Below are 26,191 nucleotides of genomic sequence, written 5' to 3' on the forward strand. Positions count from 1 at the left end.
ATCCTTATATCCTTTTCTTCTTCTCTATTTTCTTTGTATATGATTGTGTGCTTCTAACCTTTTTGCCCCTCAAAATAATTTGACCAAAAATTCTAAACTTATGTGAACTTAAAAGATGATATAAGTGATCAACATCATACTATATTGAAAACTATTAGTGAAAGTTATTTTACTACAATCTCCTTCAAACATTGATAGACCATTTTACTCTTTTATTACACATATTCAATTTGTTATTATTGTATAAATATGTAAACATACGTTATAAATTCTTATATGGACTAACATTCAATTGTAAGTTATAATTAGCAAGACAATAAAGAGTTACTTCTATTTAATTATATATATATATATATATATATATATATATATATATATATATATATATATATATATATATATATATATATATATATGTATGTATTCCATAGTTTGCTTAGCATTTGGAGTTGCGTGCTGCAACTTATAGCAATAATTACATACTTAAAAGTTATTAATTAATTAATTATTCTGGAATTAAAGTCTCTCTAATGTGTCGTGTTTGTTTCACTTGTAACGGAAATGAAGAAAACTAGCGAATTAACCTTTCATTATCGTGACTTTTGAGATTTTTGCATTATCCTTGAGTGTACCTTTTGTCTTATAAGTAAAATTACCTTACAAAATTTTTATGTGAATTGTGCCATGTGAAAATAATATTTTTTTCATTGATTTACAATAACATTATTGTCTATTTGCTGACAATTACAAGTTATCATCTTGATTATCGAGGTGTTGGACAATGGAAATTCAGAAGGCCTTATTTATACATTGTTGTATATGCTCTGTATTTTCTCACCGAGTTTAGAGTTCTAGCATTATTGTCGAGGCCAAGACAAATATTATGTTGCCAGATGAACTCTTCATGTATTCTCTTTGTTATTTTTGTTCATCTGTCTTCTGTTTACTCGGATGTCTTTTCTATTATTGCTTGGGGGTTTGAAATATATAAATTCTGATTGTATTTGTATATATAATTCTTGTATTGTGTCATAATTAACTATTCAGTTGCCAATCCATTTAAATGATAGTATTTAGAGGTATCGTAATTTTAGTGAATAGATATGTATTTTTTTTTGAAATTGTGGTTGATCTTGTCCAAGTCGCACCTCAAATCGAGGTTATGAAACGGTCGATGCAATAGTAATACCCAACAAGGAGTTGGGGTCGAATTTCACAAGGAGCTATATGTGGGACTTAGGAGTATATATTGTAGTGTATGAGCTTGAATTATCTCAATTTACACTTCCACAAATTTGGATTGATTCTAAGTCTAATTTAAACTAAGATTGCAAGCTAAGAAGTGTAACTATGAAATTGTTTTTGTTTGTTTTTCAAGTTTTGTAAAAAGCCTAGGGGTGTGACCATTACCTAAGTGTAATTGCCTAATAATTGTGCACAGAGAGTGACTGTGCACAATTTGGCTTTCTCAAGTCCAAATGGGTGTTGCACAAAACGGTTGATAAAAGCTCAAGTCGGGTTATTACTATCTCTAGGTTGAAACCTTTAATTGGGACTATCAATCTCTCGATTGGCCCAATTCCTTGTTAGCCAAGTTTTCCTAGACTAAGTCTCTCTTTCTCAAGTAAAGACTAAGTCAAATAGGCATGAACTAATGTTTGCAACCATCAATTCTACAAATTAAAGCACGAACAAGGCTAAATAATAAACACTCAACCATAAACAAACACTAAATCAAACACCCATAATGTTTACACACTAGGGTTGGGTCACATCCCTAGTAAAACTCTAGCTACTCGTGCTTGAAATAGAAGAAATAGAAGAAAAAATGATAATTAAACCCATATTGATAATTAAAATGATGAAATCAATGTTCAAAAAGCACAAAATAGCAAAAACTACTAAAAAGAGTAAAAGAAACCGTCTACTCTAGCGGCTGATGTCAAAACTTGACCTAAAAAAGTGAAATTCTTCTATTTATACAGGGCTGGAATTTTCGGACAAAAATGCCATTTTCGGAGGTTCTACGGTCGCACAATTCCATGTGCGGTCCGCACTTTGCTTTAGCTTGACATGACTGAAAATCTGCGGCCACATAATTCTGAACTGCGGCCGCACTGCTCTCTTTTTGCGGTTCGCATAATAATGTCTGCGACCGCACAATAATTGTACGATCCGCACTTTTGTTGGACTTGAGATGTAGGTTCTCTGAACTTTTGCTCTGACTCAGTTTATGCGGCCGCACATATCATGTGGGGACCGCACTTTGCACATTTCTCTTATGGGAATTTCTTCACAACCTGCGGACGCAGATGATATTCTACGGTCCGCACTTCTGAGCTATTGCGCCTGTTTTTGTCTTTGAGTTCAGATTATTCCTTCTTGAGTTGGATTTCATCTTGGGAGCTCATCTTCCAATATTCCTTCAATTAAGCACATTTCATCAGTTTTCGGAAATACAATTAAGCGCTTTTGGACTGAAACGAAAGCTAAAAGGCACTAATAAGTAGTCAAAATCTCCACTTATCAGTGGTGTTATAACTTTAGTCTCATTTTATGTTTTCTTATATTTATTTCTTTTATTATTATCTTCTGAGACTACGAGATTCAAATTTTGGTGTGTAATTGTGAGTACTGGTCTAAGTAAAGCGAAATATTTAATTAGTGAGTGCAAGTTAGATTTTATAATAATTTTATTTTTATTTCTACTTCTGAGGAAGTATTTATAAATCTGAACGAACAATCCTATTTCTGAACATTTGGGGCGAAGATAAATATAGAGTTATTATGCTTTGTTTGCAGGTTTTGTTGAAATATATATTTCTTCATATTTTTCCTAATTTTGTTAAGAGTATTTACATGCGTTTATTAAATTTAGAGCATGAATTCATCAACATATTCATACCATTAGAGGTTATTTTATCTTACTTAGCTTCAAACACCTTTTGCTAAATGAAAAATGTAGCACTCCATTGCTATGAATTGTGTTTAATGAATAAAATTTAAATGTAAAATTGATATTTTTTATTAGTTGCAGTATTTTCTATTTTATAACTTAATATTTTTTTAAATTTGTCGATATTTTATAATAATGACCGGAACAAACATGCAACGGACGTTACTAGAGACCAGTAATGTAATAAGAAGGAAAGTTGCCTCACCCAAAATTCAAATGATCATTTGGGTTAAAATCTGTTGGGTTGAAAATCTCTTTACATAATGTTTTCGTTTCCTTTCTTTCGAAAAAAAAGAAGAAGAGGGGGGGGGGGGGGGGGGGGGGCTTGGTGGGCGGCATGTGGAACGCTGGGGTTCGATAGGGAAACAATTAAATTTCTGCCTTAAGATTTTGAATATGGTCTTGAATTATTTATCACAAATTTAGAGTAATAATATTTAATCAAATTAAAAATCTTCAGTGATGAATAGTAGCGTCAACTCCCAATTAATACTATGTATTATGTAGTTAAATTATTAACATACTTTTGAACAATTAAATTGCGTCTAACAGCAAGAAACGGGGGATTACGTAATGAAATTCCTCAGGAAAAAAAATTGCGTCTAGGAGCAAGAAATGGAGATTTGCGTAATCAAATTCCTCATATCTTAAGTACACATAGAGTTTGTTTAAAGAAAGGAAACTTATATATAGATTCATTAAGTATCCATTGTAAGTTGACTTGAAGGGAAAAGGGTTGACTATTATCGGAGGGATCAAAGATTTGAAGCTTGTCGGTGCACTTTTGGATTCAACCAAAATCTGCTATGCGGTGTCCACTACTAATAGATTACTATTTTCTAAAAATATGCATATGTATATATGGAGTTTTTGCCAAACTTTACGGGTGTCGGTGACCCCTATTTATATAGCATAGGTCCGCCCCGACTATTATGAACGGTCCAATTGTAACCATATCTACATTTCAAGCGGCACAAATAAAATAACTGCCTCCAAAGTAACAACTAACAAACAATATATACTAAGCTATTGGAAGCCCATTTTAAAGTATGGATTTTATCCAGCTTGAGTTGTTTGGAATTCCCCACACTAATCTGTGTAAAAGGATATTATTAACACAAATCTCTCTTATTAAGGGCAAAGTAAATCAACATCATATGTAGAAAAGATACACTTAATATTACATCAAGGAAGCTCGCTCTTTCATGTAGGTTATTGTGGATCCCAAACTCTTCCCCCTCTACTCTCCGTTTGCCTATCTCACTTAAAAAAATATAGCACTCAATTCAAAGATTTGTGAAAGGTTCGCTCATCTCTCTCAAAAGAATGTCACAAGTACGGCTTTAAGTACCATAGGCTTGCCCCTCATTTAAATCACCACTAATGTAAGCTTACTCGACTTGAAATCACGTAGGGCTTTTTCGGAATGCAATGAAGGCTTTTGGACTAAGGTTGGATAAGTTATGATAGAACGGGTTCATCTTTCCTTAAGCACTCCATTTTCTTTTATCGGCTCATGTTTTGCCAACTCTTTGAGGCCTTTTCTTTTCCTTAGGGGAACTAGAGAGACTTAACATCACTATTTCTTGGTCATGATATTCATTTTTCTCCTTCTTTTCTTTCTCCATGCTTTGCATCATTACTTTTCTTTGAATCCCTTTAACTTATTCATTTTTTTTTGTATTTTTTTTTGTTCTTTCTTTTTCTTGCCTTTCCTTCTCTTCATTTCTTTTCTCTTTTGCCTTAAATACCTTTTTCAGACTCCTCGTCTCTCCCCAAAACTTATATTTTTAGCCAATTATTTCACAAGAGTATTAAGGAAAGCTCGGGTGCTAAGAAAGGGTTACAATAAAACGGGTAAAGGCTTGTAACATGGTTATCAAATGAGAAAGGTTTTAGTCTCAAATGGGCTGACTAGGGATAATAACATTGGTGGGCCATAGAAAATTTCAAGCGGGACAAGGAGAGCCTACAATCATTTCTCAAGCCAAGCAGAACTTATAATTTCGCCTAGAAACATATTCGGGGCAAGTTCTAGACCATTTTCATGGGTACTTGGACTTGCAACAAAAATATCTCACCTCTCACACAACTGGATTGTTAAAGAAGATATAGTCGAGGGCCCACAACGATCATATTCAAGATTGAAAATCACTATGGTTTGACTAAACCACTCGATGATTGCCTAAGTCAACACAAGAGTCAAAAGGTCACTAACTAGAGCTATTTCTTTCCAAAAAAACTTATTTTTAACTATAAGCACGTAGTTAAGTGTGTTGGTACCAAGTAAAGCATGTTTGCCTCTTCGAGCCTGACTCAATTAGGTTTTTTATTCATTATTACTACTATTACTACCTAGACATCAAAGATGGACTCAATCCCTTAAGAAGGTTGTCACGCCAAACATCGTTGGGACGAGTCACCCGGTTCACACAAAAATTACCTTTGGAAAGAACCGTGGCATTAAGAAAACCAAAGGCTTATTATCCATTAATACATAAAAATAAGCTACTAACTCAAAAAGAAACTACTAAATTAAACATTTGCTAATAATAAAATAAAATAAAGAAGCTACAAAGCAAAACTACTGAAAATGTAATGAATATACATAATGAGAGAGGACAAGAGAGAATATATACATAATGATAGAAAGGAGAGAATATATACAGAATAAGGAGAAATAAGAAAATACTGTCAGTTATTACAAACCAAATGTCTAGAATCATCAAAATAGCTCAAATAAACTCCACCGCCCCTCCCGATTAAAATAAGCATTGTCCTCAATGCTTAACAAAATAAGAATAAGGAAGGGTAAGAGTGAAGAGAACTCCCTATGTGGCCTTGGGCATCTCTGTGTCCATAGCAGCATCACTGCCCTCAGTCTCCTCTAGATAAATCTCATCATCCTTGGCTCTAGGAGTATCTATGTTGGTGAACATATGGTGCACCGCCTCGGCAGTGTCGACAGCCAGGTCTGGCTCCTCAGACTGGCCAGCTGGTGCCACTGGAGCTGATGGTGCTGCTGGATCTGTTGGTGCTGCTGGATCTGTCTCCATCAGCATGTCAAGTGGAAGATCACTAGCTGCTGCTATCTTGGTCACCTCTCTCCTCAACTTGTCAACTGATTTCTTGGACGCCTAAGATTTCCTCATTTTCTTTACTTACTTTCCCGGCTCCTCAATCACTACTCCATGTGCTACCAAGGTGTTCATTATGGTGGTCTGGTTCTCCAAGATCTTCTTCAATGTATCCTCCACTATCGGAGGAATCTGGGTTGCCGGAGTGGATGATTGCACTTCAACAGTACTGGATATGTCAGACAGCTTTGCAGTGTTTGTCTGCATCCAATTATTGAGGCTCACCAGTGTTTGGGAAGCTCGAAACGCAGATAGTGGATGAGTGGGCACAGGCACCGGCTTCAAAGCCGAGGTGGAACCTGTAATAAGTGTGGTTGAAGGACCTGAAGAATGAGGTGGAGGCATAGTTGTTGCACTATCTGAAGGCTCTACTAAAGTAGATGGCATGTCAACTATCTCAGCAGCTACCCCGGCGGGCTCGTCAGATTGGCCCACAGTGGTAGGGGGCTGACCCTTCTTTTTTGGGTTTCTACCACCAATCAAAGAATAATATGAGAAGGTCTTCTTCGCCTGCACCTTAGTATCAAAATCCTTTGGCTCCACCCGCGCATCCGTAAGGTACTCAGTGATAGTGTTGGGATACAGGTAGGAGGTGTCGCCTTGCCTGGCGACCACAGACATGTTGGCCGACATCACGATACCCACATTGATCGGGTACCCGGCCATAATAGAGGCGACTAGCACTGCTCGAAGAATCAGAAGATTAGTTTCAATTTGGCACGGGTCTAGTCTGATGCACACAAATGTATTCCATCCCTTTGCCTCAAAGTTTAGGGTGTTCCGCTGAATGGGAACCCCTGCTATGATCCATAGTGGAGGCAGCCCTGGAGCTGTAAGAATTTTAGCTAGCCACGGGCAAGCTGCATCTCCCAGTGCTAACTCTTCCAGGTATTGCACAGGCTCCAAATCCTTAAACCCTAAATAAGTGTTCAGGGTGTTCTGGTCGAATCTCACCTTCAGATTTCTCACTTTTGTTACTTTGGTTCTTTTCTTTATATGCGCCACATTGGCGTAAAATTCCCGGACCAGGTATTCCTTGGTATCCACCATACTCTAGGTGAACCACATCCACCCCTTCTACTCCCAGAACTGTCTCAACACTGCCGGGTTATATTTGTCAAGGTCTTTCAAATTGAACTGATGCTCAAGAGTGAGCGATCTCAACGGCCACCACTCTCGAAAACTCGTGAAGGCGGTCATACTAACGAACCTATCTTCCCATACCTCTTTCTTCTTCGACCTCTCAAGGCTGGAAAATCTAGTATCAACCTCTCGACTATCATCCAGAATATCATCAACATCCACTGTAGTAGCCGGTGCATCAAGGGAAGGTATAGATGCAGGCTCCAAAGCCTGACTGTCACCTTTCGAACCCTCAGAAGTGCTTTGTGATGTAGAAGGCTCGTCCCGGAGTTGGAATCTACATGGTGGCTTTGATTGGACAGCATGTTCTTCAACCAAGTTGCCCTCCGATGCCTCCCTAGATGGGACATAAGAGCTTGATTCGGCGGGCTCGACATTTCTTCCTTGGCTAGATGTAGCCTTTTTGTTTATAATCTTTTGAAGGGAGAGAGGTAAGGCACTTTTGCCTCGGCCCTTGGAATGTTCACCCCTCCCCTTTGATGTATCACCGCGGTCTCGAGATCTAACCATTATTGTACAAAGCAACAATAGAAGTCAGGTCTAGTTCAAGTGTAGATAGACAAATATTCACAGAACAAAACATGTTTGTAGGGTGAGGAAGTGTGGTCCACACAATTGCAAGTGCGGCCGCAGCCTGGGTTGTGCGAACCACACAATTTAAATTTGCGGCCGCAGAGAAAGAACTGTGAACCACACAATTATCATTGCGGCCGCACATTGGATATCCCAAAATAACAACTCTCTAAAGATAGAGATTGGGCCATTTTGCGGCCGCACACACTTTTCTGCGGCCGCAATGTAATTTCTACGGTCCGCACTATTTCAAGTGCGGTCCGCAGAATCATGCTTTACCAGCTGCCCTAATCTCAACTTCTGCGGACCACACAATTTCTAGTGCGGCCGCAGATTTCAAAATAAAATCGTGCAGACTTCCTAAGGGTTTCAATTTTTTGCACAAATTCGACATAGTAATAGAAATTAAACATGATAATGAAGTTACCCATACCCCAGATAGCAATTATGAGTTGACCCAACATAATTTAAACCCCACATAGTTGTAAAATTTACTTCTAGTGACAAATGGCTTGAACTAACTAAAAAATTTGAAATTAGACTAAAAATTGAAAAATCTATGAATAATTGAAGTATACCAGTGATGAAGTAGTGCGAAGGAATGATCACAGATGTGTATTTAGAATGGTAGTTGATTGAACAGATGCATGCAAAGTTTTAGCTTTATGAGTGCTTAGAGAGTGAAAAGATTGTACAGTAGGCATAGGTTCACTATTTATACACGATAGTTCTGGCTAAGGGACAAAGAGACGCGTGCGGACACAGAATTCCTTCTGCGGTCCGCACTCTGTTACCTGGAGGTTCAAATCCTTTGAAAATCTGCGGTCCGCACAATTTGGGGTGTGACCGCAGATTTTGACTGCGGACAGCAGCATTCGACGTGCGACCGTACTTTGGCTATTTCTCTGACAAACAAACTTCAGAGAGTTTGCAATTTTCCATCTCAAGTTATGCGGTCCGCACAAGAATTGTGAGACTGAAGGTCCCATTTTACTGTAGCATTCAAAATTATACGGTCCGCACAATACATGTGCGGTCCGTACTTTTTTCATACTTAGCCAATTTTTCTGAGCACAGTTCTTGTAAAGCACTCATTCCTGCAATATATTCGAATCCTGTTAGCACAAAAATAACACCTATCTACTAAAGAAGAAAAGAAAAAGAAGAAAAATACATCGGTTGCCTCCCAAGAAGCGCCTGATTTAACGTCGCGGCACGACGTAGATTACCATCACTTGAAATTAATCACTGCTACAACGTGGCCATCACCAACTTTTTCCAAATAATGCTTCACCCGGTGACCATTGACTCTAAACACCTCATCATTTTTATTCTTCATATCCAATGCACCAAAAGGTGTCACACCCACAACTTCAAACGGGCCTTACTATTTAGACTTTAACTTTTCGGGAAATATCCGCAACCGTGAATTGAAAATCAACACAAGATCACCTTCCTTGAACTCCTTGTTCCAAATGTACTTGTCATGAAGGTATTTCATCTTCTCTTTGTGTAAGGACGAATTTGTGTATGCATGGTACCTGAATTCATCCAACTCATTCAAATGTGCCTCCCTCAAGTTAGGGCGACATCCCACTCAAGATTCAACTTCTTTAAAATCCACATGGCTTTGTGCTCAAGTTCCACCGGAATATGACAAGCTTTTTCGAATACCAACCGATATGGAGACATTCTGATGGGTGTTTTGTAAGCCATCCTATAAGCCCATAAAGCATCATTAAGTTTCTTGGACCAATCCGTCCGGTTTGCATTCACTATTTTAGACAAAATACTCTTTATCTCCGGGTTGGAGACTTCCACTTGACCGCTTGCTTGTGGATGATAGGGAGTCGTGACTTTATGAATGACACCATACTTGGTGAGTAAGGTGTCGAAGGCTTTGCTGCGAAAATGTGACCTCCTAACCCTTATGATAGCTCTAGGAGTGCCAAACCTTGTGAAAATGTTCCTCTTCAAGAATGCCACCACATTTCTCGCTTCATTGTTGGGTAAAGCAATGGCCCCAACCCATTTGGACACGTAATCAACCACGACCAAGATTTAGGTGTTTCCACAAGAATTCACAAAAGGACCCATGAAGTTAATACCCCCACACATCGAAAATATCAATCTCCAAAATGGTGGTGAGGGGCATTTCATTTTTTTCGAGATTCCACCGACCCTTTGACATTCATCACAATGCTTGACTAGATCACTTGCATCCATGTAAAGAGTGGGCCAATAGAAACCGCAACTTAGCACTTTGGTCGCCGTTCTTGCTCCACCATGGTGACCACCATATGGAGAAGAATGACAAGCCCGAAGAATTTCACATTGTTTCTCTTCCGGTACACATCTTTTAATCACTCTATCCGTACAAATCCGAAAAAGGTACGGTTCATCCCAATAATAGTCTTGACAATCCCGTTTGAGCTTCTTCCTTTGGTTTGAAGAGAACTCATCAGGGATGATACCACTCACAAGAAAATTTGCTAGATCCATGAACCATGGCACCCCTTTCATTGAAATAGCCAAAAGTTTCTCATCCGGGAAGGAGTCATTGATTTTCAGGCCATCATGTGGCCTCCCCTCCTCCTCCAAACGAGACAAATGGTCCGCCACTTGGTTTTCACTTTCTTTTCTATCTTGAATGTCAATATCAAACTTTTGCAACAAAAGCACCCATCTCATCAATTGGGCTTTGGAATCTTTCTTGCTCATAACATAACGAAGTGTCGCATGATCCGTGTGAAAAATCACTTTTGCACCCATCAAGTATGGGTGAAACTTCTCCATAGCAAACACAATAGCAAGAAGCTCTTTCTCTGTAATAGTGTAGTTGACTTGGGAACTATTCATGATCTTACTAGCATAGTAGACCATGATGAAAAATCTTATTGATGCGTTGCCCCAAAACAACACCTACAGCTACATCGCTTGCATCGCACATGAGCTCAAAAGGAACACTCCAATTTGGAGCAGTGATAATGGGAGTAGTAGTCAACTTGAACTTTAGCAATTCAAAAGCTCTCATGCAATCATCATTAAAGTGTAACTTAGCATATTTCTCCAAAGGTTTGCATAACGGGTTCATAACTTTAGAGAAATCCTTGATGAAACGTCGGTAAAACCCTGCGTGTCCTAAGAAACTCCGCACACCTTTCACCGAAGTTGGAGGTGGAAGTTTAGAAATCACCTCAATCTTTGCCTTGTCGACTTCAATGACATTCTTTGAGATCTTGTGGCCAAGGACAATGCCTTCCTCGACCATAAAATGATATTTCTCCCAGTTTAACACCAAGTTTGTTTCTTTACATCTTGCCAACACTTTATCCAAGTTTGCGAGACAATCATCAAAAGAATTTTTGACTACCGAAAAGTCATCCATGAAGACTTCAAGGTAATCTTACACCATGTCCGTGAATATCGCCATCATACACCTTTGAAAAGTCGTCGGTGCATTGCACAACCCAAATGGCATCCGCTTGAAGGCGAAAGTACCATAAGGACATGTAAAAGTAGTTTTCTCTTGATCCTCCAGAGCAATAAGAATTTGGTTGCATCCGGAATACCCATCAAGGAAACAATAGAAAGCACGACCGGCCAAACTATCAAGCATTTGATCTAGGAAGGGAAGTGGAAAATGATCCTTCCTTGTGACTTTGTTGAGCTTACGATAGTCCATACACACTCTCCACCCGATCACCGTTCTTGTAGGAATCAACTCATTCTTATCATTGGTGACCACTATCATGCCCCCTTTCTTTGGGACACATTGAACCGGAGAAGTCCACGGACTATCGGAAATGGGGTAGACAATCCCGACATCTAACCACTTGATGATCTCCTTTTTGACAACCTCTTACATATCTTCGTTGAGTCTCTTTTGATGCTCAATAGATGGTTTGGAACCTTCCTCCAAGTTAATCTTGTGCATGCAAAATGCGGGGCTTATCCCCCGAATATCTGTCAATGTCCATCCAATAGCCTTCTTCCTCTTTTGTAGCAATGTAGAGTCTACCTGCGCATTAGTCAAACAAGAGAAAAGAATAACCGGTAAAGTAGAAGAAGGGCCAAGAACTTCATACCGAAGATGTGGAGGTAATGGCTTCAACTCCAGATAAGAGGCTCTTCAATTGAAAGCTTTGTAGGAGGAGTTTTCCTATTTTCAATATCCAAGGACAATTTGCGGGGTTCATAAATGTACGACCCCATTCCTTGCAAAGAGTTCACACATTCCACGAAGCCTTCCATCTCTTCATCATCAAAGTTGAGCAAGACGACCTCCAACGTATCATCAACATTCATCACAGCACTTGTTTCATCCACAATCACATCGGTCACCAAGTCTATGAAAGAGCACACCTCATTGCTATTGGGTTGCCTCATAGGCTTACACACATGGAAAATAACTTTTTCATCACCGACCCGGAAAGTAAGTTCTCCGGCTTCAACATCAACTAGAGCCTTCCCCGTAGCAAGGAAAGGTCTCCCAAGAATAATCAATACCTCATAGTCAACCTCACAATCAAGAATAACAAAATCTGCCGGAAGAATGTATTTATCAGCACAAACCAATACATCTTCAATTACTCCCAACGGTCTCTTCATGGTACGATCGACCATTTGTAGTCTCATAGATGTGGGTCTTGGTTGCCCAATTCTTAAAGTCTTGAAAACCAAATAGGGTATCAAATTGATACTTGACCCAAGATCACACAGAGCTTTAGCAAACTCAGCACTTCCAATGGTACAAGGGATTGTGAAGGCGTTGAGATCTTCCAATTTAGGATCCATTGAATGCACAATTGCACTCACTTGATGAGTGACTTTGATAGTTTCAAAATTCATCGACCTCTTCTTTGTCACCAAATCCTTCATAAACTTTGCATAACCGGGAATTTTCTCCAAAGCTTCAACCAATGGCACATTGATCGATAGACTCTTCATCATGTCAATGAACTTTTTAAATTGATGCTCGGCATTTTTCTTGGCAAGCCTTTGAGGATATGGAGAGGTGGTCTTAGGCAATAGTGACTTAACGTGCTCCCTAGACGGGTTCACGTCCTCTTGAGTCTCTTCCACATTGACATCAATATCAATCCGCACTTCATCATTTGCTTGCACAGTATTGTTCGGGGTCTCATCTTCTTGTACCACTTGCTCATCATCCACAAGTTTACTTTGACTTGAGGTGGATGCGTTTCCATCCTTTTCACTCCTTGTCATGATGGCCATGGCACGTACCGTGTTGTTCCCCCCCCTTTGGGTTCACCACCGTGTCACTTGGTAGTGCCCCCTTAGGACGAGTGTTTAGAGCTTGAGAGATTTGCCCTATTTGAACTTCCAAGTTGTGAATTGATGTGGTGTGTGAGGCTAGTTGTGCATCGGAGTTGGCATTCTTCTCCATCATTTGTTTGAACATATTCTCAATTCGTCCCATCTCATTGTTGGAAGAACTGGGACATTGGGAAGGATAAGAATGCGGGTTTCTCGGTTGTTGATACATCAGGGACCTTTGAAAACCCGACTCCCGATTGCGTTGGTTATTATTCCATCCCCCTTGATTGTTACCTACCCAATATCCTTGGTTGTTGCCACTCCAATTACCTTGGCTATTTCCACCACTCCAATTTCCTTGATTGTTGTTATTATGCCAATTCCCTTTATTGTTACCTCCATTCAAATTACCTTGGTTGTTAGAATTCCAATTACCTTGATTGCCTTGAGGTCGCCATTGTTATTGATTCGGGCCTTGAGAGTTGTTTCTTTGCCCTTGAAAGTTGTTCACATATTTCACTTAATCCTCTTGTTCATTGTAAGATTCATCTTGATCAAACCCACTATCTTCTTGCACATAATTCTCCACTCGATTTTGCACTTGCGGACCCTTTACTCTTCTTTTGTTCACCAACATGCTTACTCCATTCATGGCATTGACTTGCTTAGGACCTTGCACTTGTTGAAGTTGAGCCTTCGCTAATTGATTCATTGTGGTGGTCAACTCGGCAATGGCTTGCCCATGATCATGCAATTCTTTATGGAGGTGAATCACGTTCGGATCACCTTGAGGAACATTTTCCTACTTTGATTTGCCGATGAAGTGTCCGCCATTTCATCTAGAATCTCACAAGCTTCCGCATACGGCGTTGTCATGAAATTTCCACCGGCAAGTTGATTTACCACGCACTGATTGGTTGTATTGATCCCCCGATAGAAAGTTTGTTGAATCATAGCCTCGTCATGTCATTATTGGGTCACTCTTTGACCATTGTCCTATACCGCTACCATATCTCATGTAACGACTCATTGGACTCTTGTTTGAATGCTAGAATCTCGTCTCTAAGAGTAGCCATATGCTCGGGAGTAAAGAACTTGGCAATAAATTTCTCCGCCAACTCATCCCACGTATGGATGGTATGGTTTGGCAATCTCTCCAACCAATCCAAGGCTTTTTCCCGTAGAGAGAAGGGAAATAGCCTCAACCTTAAAGCATCATCGAAGACGTTTGTCTGTTTACTCCCCCAACAAGTGTCCACAAACCCCTTCAAATGTTTGTATGCATTTTGGTTCGGAGCCCCGGTGAAGAATCCTCGTTACTCTAGCAATGTAAGCATCACATTTGTAATTTGAAAGTTGCCCGCCCTAATACGGGGCGGGACTATGGCACTTGCATACCCTTCATTCGGCAACACCCAGTGTGGAGCCGCTCTTGGTGGAGGTGGGGGTGGAACTGGGACGTTGTCTTGAGGCGGTCGGCCTCTTCTATTTGCTTGAGGTTCAAGAGGAACCTCTTCAATGTCCACATCCCCCAAAGGTATATTTCCGAATTGATCATTGTTGAGAGCCATTGTTACACCTACAATTGATTCACAAAAATCAGTAACACGGAAGGAAAAGAAGATAATTCACACACAAAATCAAATATATAGCTAAATCCATTTTTTATCTCCCCGGCAACGGCGCCAAAAATTGATCTCGTCCAAGTCGCACCTCAAATCGAGGTTATGAAACGGTCGATGCAATAGTAATACCCAACAAGGAGTCGGGGTCGAATTTCACAAGGAGCTATACGTGGGACTTAGGAGTATATATTGTAGTGTATGAGCTTGAATTATCTCAATTTACACTTCCACAAATTTGGGTTGATTCTAAGTCTAATTTAAACTAAGATTGCAAGCTAAGAAGTATAACTATGAAATTATTTTTGTTTGTTTTTCAAGTTTTGTATGACCATTGCCTAAGTGTTTGCCTAATGGGATATAAACCTTAATGCTGGTTTTGTTAGTCGGGTGTATTATAGCTATCAACACTCAACTACCCACTCAAAACCTCTCGGCCAGAGAGTGACTTTGCCCAATTTGGCTTTCTCGAGTCCAAATGGGTGTTGCAAAAAATTGTTAATAAAAGCTCGAGTCGGGTTATTACTATCTCTAGGTTGAATCCTTCAATTGGGTAATATCAATCTCTCGATTGATCCAATTCCTTGTTAGCTAAGTTTTCCTAGATTAAGTCTCTCTTTCTCAAGTAGAGACTAAGTCAAATAGGCATGAACTAATGTTTGCAACCATCAAATTCACAAATTAAAGCACGAACAAGGCTAAATAATAAATACCTAACCATAAACAAGCACTAAATCAAATACCCATAAAGTTTACATACTAGGGTTGGGTCACAACCCTAATAAAAATTTAGCTACTCATGCTTGAAATTGTAGAAATAGAAGAAGAAATGATAATTAAACCCATATTGATAATTAAAATGATGAAATCAATGTTCAAAAAGCTCAAAATAGCAAAAATTACTAAAAAGAGTAAAACAAATCGTCTACTGTAGCGGCTGATGTCAAAACTTGACCTAAAAAAGTGAAACTCTTCTATTTATACAGGGCTGGAATTTTCGGACAAAAATGCCCTTTTCGGAGGTTCTACGGCCACACAACTCCATGTGCGGTCCGCACTTTGCTTCAGCATGACAGGACTGAAAATCTGCGGCTGCATAATTCTGAATTGCGGCCGCACTCCTCTCTTTCTGCGGTTCGCATAATAATGTCTGTGGCCGCACAATAATTGTGCGGTCCGTACTTTTGTTGGACTTGAGATGCAGCTTCTCTGAACTTTTGCTCTGACCCACTTTCTGCGGCCGCACATATCATGTGCGGACCGCACTTTGCACATTTCTCTTATGGGAATTTCTTCACAACGTGCGGCCGCAGATGATATTCTGCGGTTCGCACTTCTAAGCTATTGTGTCTGTTTTTGTCCTTGAGTTCAGATTACTCCTTCTTGAGTTGGATTTCATCTTGGGAGCTCATCTTTCAATATTCCTACAATTAAGCACATTTCATTAGTTTTCGGGAACACAATTAGGCGCTTTTGGACTAAAACGAAAGCTAAAAGGCACTAATAAGTAGTCAAAATCCCCACTTATCAGTGGTGTTATATCTTTAGTCTCATTCTATGTTTTCTTATATTTATTTCTTTTATTATTATCTTCTGAGACTACGAGATTCAAATTTTGTTGTGTAATTATGAGTACTGGTCTGAGTAAAGCGAAATATTTAATTAGAGAGTGCAAGTTAGATTTTATTATAATTTTATTTTTATTTCTACTTCTGAGGAAGTATTTATAAATCTGAACGAACAATCCTACTTCTGAACGTTTGGGGCGAAGATAAATGTATAGTCATTGTGCTTTGTTTGCAGGTTTTGTTGAAATATATATTTTTTCATATTTTTCCTAATTTTGTTAAGACTATTTACATGCATTTATTATATTTAGAGCATGAATTCATCAACATATTCATACCATTAGAGGTTATATTATCTTACTTAGTTTCAAACACCTTTTGCTAAATGAAAAATATACCACTCCATTGCTATGAATTGTGTTTAATGAATAAAATTTAAATATAAAATTGGATTTTTTTTATTAGTTGCAGTATTTCTTATTTTATAACTTAATATTTTTTAAAATTTATCGATATTTTATAATAATGACAGGGAACAAACGTGCAACGGACGTTACTAGAGACTAGTAATGTAATAAGAAGGAAAGTTGCCTCACCCAAAATCGAAATGATCATTTGGGTTAAAATCTGTCGGGTTGAAAATCTCTTTACATAATGTTTTCGTTTCCTTTCTTTCGAAAAAAAAGAAGAAGAGGGGGGGGGGGGGGGGTTGGTGGGCGGCATGTGGAACGCTGGGGTTCGATAGGGAAACAATTAAATTTCTGCCTTAAGATTTTGAATATGGTCTTGAATTATTTATCACAAATTTAGAGTAATAATATTTAATCAAATTAAAAATCTTCAGTGATGAATAGTAGCGTCAACTCCCAATTAATACTATGTATTATGTAGTTAAATTATTAACATACTTTTGAACAATTAAATTGCGTCTAACAGCAAGAAACGGGGGATTACGTAATGAAATTCCTCAACAAAAAAAATTGCGTCTAGGAGCAAGAAATGGAGATTTGCGTAATCAAATTCCTCATATCTTAAGTACACATAGAGTTTGTTTAAAGAAAGGAAACTTATATATAGATTAATTAAGTATCCATTGTAAGTTGACTTGAAGGGAAAAGGGTTGACTATTACGAGAGGGGATCAAAGATTTGAAGCTTGTCGGTGCACTTTTGGATTCAACCAAAATCTGCTATGCGGTGTCCACTACTAATAGATTACTATTTTCTAAAAATATGCATATGTATATATGGAGTTTTTGCCAAACTTTACGGGTGTCGGTGACCCCTATTTATATAGCATAGGTCCGCCCCGACTATTATGAACGGTCCAATTGTAACCATATCTACATTTCAAGCGGCACAAATAAAATAACTGCCTCCAAAGTAACAACTAACAAACAATATATACTAAGCTATTGGAATCCCATTTTAAAGTATGGATTTTATCCAGCTTGAGTTGTTTGGAATTCCCCACACTAGTCCGTGTAAAAGGATATTATTAACACAAATCTCTCTTATTAAGGGAAAAGTAAATCAACATCATATGTAGAAAAGATACAGTTAATATTACATATAGGGGTACGGGAAGGAGAAATGGGGGAGGTGATTGCAAGTTGGGGATCAAACCCTCGCCAACGAGGAAAAAGTTCAGGTTACCAACCAACTAAGCTACTAAGATTCCGCATTTGTATGTCTTCTTTGCCCCCATTTATCCAAATGCTACAATATACTCCAAACTACAACCAAATGTGTTAAAGTCATTTACAGACCTTTATTCAAAAACTGAAAGGTCACCAATGCAAAGTAACTATAACATTGAGCACTACTTTACCTGAACGGCATCAAGTCAACTTAAATATTTAACTATTCCAGTGGCGTGCGACTGCTGCTAGCTGAATTCCTCAGCCAGGATATAACAAGGAAAAATAACACAATGCTACAATCAGCACATCTTTTTATATAGATCCATTTTTTCTCTTTCTAATATAATACGCTATCACAATCTGAAAAACTGAATATGACAAGAAATGGTATTTGTTTGTATTAGTTGCAGCTTAATTCATACGCGGTGACATCTCTATATAATCAGTTAAAACAGGGTCTCAAATGTGCAAATCCTTAAATTCATTTCCTTCAGTCAATCGGATTTTCCACCTTCCGAGCAGCTGTAAGGATCGCAGCTTACTGAATCTATCTGATAGTAGCTTACAAAGAAACTGATTGTAGCTATGAGGGTAAATTAACTTTCTACACAAACCATACTTACTCAAATTTCCTCAAAAAGAAACAAGCTTATTTGATAGCTTTCAACCATGTCAAAAGGTAATCAGATAAATGCCATATGGAGTAGACTGTCCCACGCCCTAGAAAACCACAAAAACACCTGCAAAGAGTTGGCCATCATCAATCATAGGCTAGTGAAGCAAATCCAGTACTATGATACAAAAGCAACTCACATGGCCATGTTTTATGTTATTTACCTGCTTATCATTTTCCTGTCAAACTCGAAACCCTCGCCAGTCCAATGTAAAAACTGGTGGAAACCTTTCTCCCTTTCCATTTTGGTCGCAGTTGCATTTGGTGCCAACTTCATATCCACCACAATTAAATGCATCCACATAAAGAATGCTCTAGACACGAACTGGATTGACCAGGGGCTGAGCATTCAACAAATGGCTCACCTTGAGCTAACAGCACAAAAAGAAGCAGAATTCATGGACCATCAAAGGAGCTGCAACCAAGTTGTCAATGTTGAACCATACTCCACGAGTTCAGACGCAGACTCCCTAGACCAGAAGGAGAGCTATGTGCATTTGCCCCATGTTAAAAGTCATGTTGCTTACCCATATACTGATACAGATGCGGAAAGTTCATCCAGTACGGTTGTGGATTTGCCTAGAACATACTCAACCCAGCAGCAGCAAAATGTGGATAGCATTACTGTCTTTCAACGGTATGCCAACGCTGGAATAACTGTTTCCTTCTTGCTAGCCTACACAGTTCTGGTATTGTACGAATGTCGCTCTTCTGTTTGTGATCGCAGTGCATAGTTGGACATACAAGTGAACCGGTAAAGCTCCTGTTTCCTGAGTTACTAGAAAATAAACAATTAGAACCACAAGGACTATTCTAACTACCATAGATCTAGAGCTTTTCTCTGTGTGTGTGTTTATATATGGTTTATTATTACATTAAACTCTTCCTGAAGTTAAACTTAACCGATGATAAAAGATAATAAGAGCATGCAATTAATGGAAGCTCTGTACATGCTAACAAAATATAACAAAGAGTATAATAATCAGGTTGAGAAATATGTACTCCCTCACTTTAGACGACACTTACTATTTAAAATCAAAAATAAATGGTTGAAACAGAGAAGTGCTACCAAGGTGTTATGTGATAGAATCATGCCTATCAAAAGTGAAAGTTAAATACCATAGAACACTTAGAAAACCATATGTCATATGGAAGTGAATGTTGGGCTATTAAACCCCGTGTAACACATCCACAAGATGAGCGTTACAAAGATGTGATTGCTTAGATGGATGTGTGGTCAATAAGATTAAATAAAATTAAAAATGACCACATCCACCATAAGGTGCAAGTAGTACGCATAGATGGCAAAATGAGAGGTTGGTTGAGATGGTTTTTTTCACCGGTTGAGATGGTTTGGTCAAGTCTTTTTTTAAACAACAAAATCATAGTGTCCGGGCTAGCTTCCACGCACCTCGACTAATGCCATGGGATACCTGGTATCTCACACCAGCAACAGGTACTAGGTAACTCTGTCCACTAAGACTTGAAGAGATGAGAAGAAATCACCTAACATTTTTGCCTCCGCTGGGATTTGAACCTGATACTTTATGGTTCTTAACCCACTTCATTGACCACTAGACCACACCCTTGCGTGCGATAGTTTGGTCAAGTCTTGCATCGACCTCCAAATGCAATGGCCCGTAGGTGTGAAACCACGGTGAGTGGAGGTGTTAAAAAGGGACGAGATAAACCTAAAATCTCATGGAAGGAAGTTGTCTCGAAAGATGTTCTCATGGAATCCAACTTAGCGTAAAATAGAGCACGATAGAAGAAAAAATATTATATAGGTGATACTACTTAGTTGGAAATATGTTTTAGTCATGTTAGCACGTTTCCTTTAGGTCATATACTTTCTAGGGTAATTTGTCCCCATCGGAGATTTATACGCCAATAGAACATATAGAAAATTTCTGGTCCTAATTTAGAGATTTCTTCTGCTGTATATACCTCTTTTTTTAAAGTTTTAGCCAGTTTGAGGAAATTTTGATAAATTTTGACCTCCACCAGTGCATTATTCATTTAATTTGTAATATAATATTTTTCATAAATAAAAAAATTAAACAATGATGTATGGATAAGACTTCAAGTTGCTTGTCGGCGTCCAGTCACAAATGACAAAAAGTTCACAGCAGATAGAGAATAGGGAACAAGTTAGAAGCAGAGTAGCAAAAGCAAAAAAGAAAAAGAAGTTTCATTCTAACTGTTAAGCAAGGCACGTGTATTTGCTTTCTTGGCCAATTGTTTCACCTATACCTTTTCTTAATTTATGACAGGAAGTTCACCGAGACTTTGACCTATGGGCTATGATACCCTAAGTTGCTCAGCCACGGGTGCGTGTGTCCGACACGGGTGCGAATCTAGAGGTCGGATTTTTCAAGATATAAATTTTAAGATTCGGGGATACGGATCCTAATACGGATACGGGTGCGGGGATTCGGCTAAAAATAAAAATAAAAAAATAAAAATCTCTCTAATTTATGAGAAATTTTGTGGAATACTTACGTATAGCTTGTAAAGTGTGGATTATCTTTTTATTCTCAAGTTGTAGATGAGTAAAAGATTGATTTCCTTGATAAGATATGCTATTTTCTTGCCCCCAGGGCCTAGCTCATGTGGCAAAGGGGGGTGGATTTGTGTCTTAGGTCACACGTTCAAGCCCCCACACCATGCAAAGCAAAACCTGGTATTTAAGTGGAGAAGGGTAGAGGGGCGAGCCCATTATCCACCGAGTTTCGAAGGCTGCGGTTGGTCCAAAGGATCGGCCCCAGACGGATTTCTCGGTCATCAAAAAAAAAAAGATATGCTATTTTCTTCAAATGTACCCTAGTTTTAGTTCTGATTTCGGTAATCAAATTGTATCTCGTCTCGAATTATTCTGTCCGTCGTGTTCAAAGTACCCAAAATTGTTTGACCAGATCCGGTACGGATCCCATACCCACACCCATACTAGTGTCGTGTCGACACGGGTGCGGCACCTAAACTGCCATGTCGGAGCAACTTAGATGATACCTGTATTTGAGTTGGTGTTTGAGAATTGAGAGTACTAAAACTTCACAGCATTTTCACGATACGCTTTCCAGTAGTTCTGGAAGAACATACCTTTGGAAATGTTTGTCCAATGTCCCAATGTCAAGTTTCAATAGCATCTTATAAGTTATAACTGTGGAAAAGAAAAAAAAATGTTGAATTTGAAAAAGAGCCAATGATGCTTCTGTATACTAGAAAATAATCGCAAGAAGAGTGATGAGAGGACCTTCAGAGTCATCAAACGTGGATATTTTGTCTATTAATTAAGTTAGTGAGGCTAGATCTTAATGCCTAAAGTTTCTAGTACAGAAGTAGCTATAAGAACTCCAAATTTCAGCTTCAGTAAGGTACTCTGACACTACTTTATGCTGATAACAAGTGTTTTTAGGTGTTCATCAAGACCAACCTAAGACGCACCTTTTGCAACTAGTTTTTGTTCAACTACAGTGCTCTCCCTGTCACCCCTTGAACTTGGTTATCTTAACAACACCAAATGTTTTACTGATTATGATTCTGTTACTAAAAATTTCTCAAGCTCTATACACAAGTCAAGAACTATCATTTCTTATGCACTACGTTTGCATTCTCATAAACAGGATTAAAAAGAACCTACAAATAACAATATCAATCATTATAGTGTGGAAAGCTCATATAGTTATCTATAAACTGCAGATTTACAGAAAGGCAGGATCACCATATCAAAGTGTTTTACCGTGCCTATCATCTGAAGAGTTGTCAGGTGGATACACTATGGGCTATGGCTCAACACAAACAAATGCTTGCGTAGTTTCAAATTCCAAGTTTTGATATTTTATGTAAACTGGATCTAAAAGCTTGTACTTTAAAGTTTGGGATGCATTTCTTGAACAGTGAACATAGATTTGAAGAATGTGAATTATTTTTGGCTCCCATTCAGCAAGATGGTCAGTTTTTCAGGATCCAGGACCTTTGCAGATAGGTAACCAGAGATTAAATATGCTCGAACATGAAGTAAAAGTAGATCAATTGATAGAGATTGAATATGCTCGAACATACACTCAAAATAGAAATATATGATAGATAAGTGGAAGAGAGGTTATCAGATGCAGTGAATGACTTACCTGAGCAAAACATGATGATATCATCAGCATATGATAAGCGGTTAATCCTTTGTACAGTTGGCTGCATACTGAAGCCAATGACTCTTGGATTTTCCTATAGACTATTAAGCATCCTTGATAATACTTCAGCAGCTATGATGAATAAGGAAGGTAATATTGGATCTCCCTGCTTCACACCTCTTTGTGACTTACAAAAACCCATGTCTTCTACCATTTGATGATTGTAGTATACCACATATTTGACAATAAGTTCCAAATAATGTGGATCCACTGTACGTTCTGCAAAACCCATCCTTCTCAAGACTACAGAGGAAGTGCCAGGATAGCCTATCATATGCCTTATTCATAGACCATCAATTATGTGAATCCGGTAGTCGAACTACATTCGTCACAAGAAGAAGTGAACGTGCACCGCTTCCTGCAAAATGAACATGAGAACCGTGTGAAATTCAGCTAGTGAACAATTAGAAGATACTTGCAAAAATGAACAAGTCCTAATGAGGTAGAATGCAGTATCACATACTCTAAAGGGAAAAGACACATGTAGAGCTTCTTTTGTGGACTAGTTGAAGGAGAAAACATATTAATCGCTCATTGTGAACTGCATAGAAAAATGAGACATAATGAGTTTAACATAAAGTAAATCCATTATTATTAAATAATGCAAATTTGAATCCTTTAGACACGTTAAAACAGCTGCTATTTTCAGTGATTTTAATGTCTAACTAGAACAAGACCGGGGTAATAATGAACAGTCTGATATACTAGTAACTTGAGAATCACAATATGACACATACTACTTTCCTGTGCTATGTTTTAGGCTAAAATTACATTTAGCAGACCCCTTTTCTTAGATTTGATCGACGGTGTTCATTGTGGATGCACATATCTCCACAAAAGTTGCCAATCCATCTTTGTCTAACCTTGCACTTCAGAAGAACAACTAGCAAAAACAAGAAAACTGAGAATGTTGGAACCACGTTTTAATGCGCTATTAACTGCTTTAGGCAGAAGAAATGGAAACACTATTTTCACCCTGGAATAATAATAAAATTCCATGGTTTTCTATAACGGAAGTACCTTAAAACTATTTGAAGCAAAAATAACTTAATACTATTCGAAGATTTTAAATGAAAGCTAATTTATTTGTTTGCAGAAAATCTACGAGGCACAATCACTAGAACGGTGCAATCAATAGTGTTCAAAAATATATTCCTTTGACTATTCTATTCTAGTTCTCATATTTTCTTTAAAAACAAAAGGATGCTGTATGAGAAATATTTTTAATCAACAAAAATAGTGGTCGAATATTTGTTCCATGGCTCGCTAGGGCTTTAGCGTGCAAGGTTAAGAATATACTTCTTTTTATTATCGGAAGTACTCGGTTCTCACAAAAGAAATTGTATTGGGTCGACATCAATCGCCGGTGTTACTTGAAGGATTCTTATAACATTATCTCTAATAGCTCATTATCATACTATAAACAGGCCATCCTTTTATCACTCCCAGTTCTATATATCCCTAATTTTTATAGATCATGCATTAATCACTCTCATTTCTATATATCCTTTTTTGTGATTAAGATCTGCTCCTTGTACAGGAGCCCCGGCAAACGGTGAAGTTCTTTCATTTCCCAATCTCGCAAAGTTCTCTGAGCTTGGGTTTCTACATTATCCCCCTGCTCCGTCTATATTTGAGCACCCACTTTAGTTCTGTAGTAATTAGCACAAAATATTGAATATAGCTACGAAGGTGACATCTCCACACCATCTCTAAAAGCTAAATTTGGCATCGTTTCCCACTCTAAACTTGAATGTCTACAGAAATCATTCACATCTTTATGCTGCTTCTCCATAATACTACCCTATATGGCCCAGTGTTTTAAAAAGGTGAGGCGACAAGCCTTCGCTTTTTTGAAGCTGAGGCGACTCGACCAGCCGAAGTGATCGCTTCAGGTGTTGAAGCGAGAAGCGCAAAAGCGATCGCTTCAGTCAACATGGGCCAATTGTTTTTAAAAAAAAAGATTGATTCGTTTTTTATTATACAAAACATAGACCGCAAAGTCTTCTCTTCTTCCCTTCCATCGACCTGACTACTGCTTCTAGGGTTCCGTCCAACAGCCTCCGGTCCAGGTAATTTCTTCTTCTTTTTCTTTTCTTCTTTCTTCTTCTCTTTCTTCTCATTTCTTTTTTTCTTCTTTCTTCTTTTTCTTCTCCCCGTTCGTCTCTTCTGCTAGGGCATGCACGTCTTTTTCTTTTCCTTTTTTCTTCTTATTTAGCCTTTATTTATTAATTTTATGTGTATTTCAGTTTATAAAGTTAATTTTATTTGATATATATATACATGTGTCTTTGCAAGGTTTATATTATGTTTTTTAAGAATTGCGCTTCACTTCAATAAAGCGTGCGCTTCGCTTTTGAAGCGAGGCGAGCCCCTGTCGCTTTTTTTGCGCTTCTCGCTCTCAAAAACACTATTATGGCCGAGAAATTTGGTTGTCCTCCATTTCCTTTGTTTCATAATTGTCAGCAATGACCGATCTCAACAAAACAGTCCTACCTACTAAATCTATAAATCCTTTTGCTATTTGCCAATAAGGTTTTATTAAAAACCTTCAGACCTGTGAACCCCGACACCCATCTACATAACGATCTTCTACTTCTAGTTTAAAATGTATTTCTTCACCTCCTCTCTCGTATTCCATAAGAAGTTGTTTTACATTCTCTCTAGTATCTTCTCCTCCCACATTACAGGGTATCATAGTTATAAATAGGTTGCAAGATATTGTACTCGAGATCCGTATCGTTTCTCCCTTTTCAATAAACATTTCTTTTGCCATACATTTACCCTCTTCAACTCTTTCAGTTACGTGATTCAACACTATATGATTTTTCTGGGTTTGCACCCAATGAAAATCCTAACTAAGTTGCATGAAGCGATTCAACCTTTAAATAGGGCTTCAGATATATACTTCATGTTGTCAAACTTGTCCACCATCAGTAGAATATTCTTACTTCTTTAAATTTAACTTTAAACCAGAGACTATCTGAAATCATATCAATACATCCTTCAAGCATTGAATTTGATCTACTTCAGTTTCACATAGGACTAGTGTACAATCAATAATTAACTAGTGGGACACTTGTACACTATCTTATGTCCATTCCGTATGTTTAAAACCCCTCAAATATTGTCTATCATTCTCCATCTATCATTTTACGATATGCTTCCATCACTGAAATGAACATTGAGAATCACAGATATCCTTTTCATAGCCTCTTAAACTCACAAAGAAACCTATAGGATCCCGCTGACCCTAAAAATCTCAATGCACCTTTTGTTACACTTGTTCGTAAAAGGATTGAGCATCTTACATAAAGGACTTTAGACCAATAAATCTAGATGAAATCATCTATCATATACAGTTAAGATGCTCTCGTAAAGATCTTAGAAGGTTTTAGATGCCAGAGTGT

The 26,191-nt window shown here is 38.2% G+C and overlaps 1 long non-coding RNA gene across 1 annotated transcript; it reads left to right on the top strand.

The window, feature by feature from the left end:
* The first annotated feature begins 17,840 nt into the window (after nucleotides 1-17,840).
* On the top strand, nucleotides 17,841-22,530 carry LOC107774608 (uncharacterized). The gene is made up of 2 exons (XR_012706191.1): nucleotides 17,841-19,348; nucleotides 22,294-22,530. It is a non-coding gene; the product is annotated as an uncharacterized LOC107774608 (long non-coding RNA).
* Nucleotides 22,531-26,191: the final 3,661 nt, after the last annotated feature.

This window comes from Nicotiana tabacum, chromosome 23 (assembly GCF_000715075.1).
Source record: "Nicotiana tabacum cultivar K326 chromosome 23, ASM71507v2, whole genome shotgun sequence".
Lineage (NCBI taxonomy): Eukaryota > Viridiplantae > Streptophyta > Magnoliopsida > Solanales > Solanaceae > Nicotiana > Nicotiana tabacum.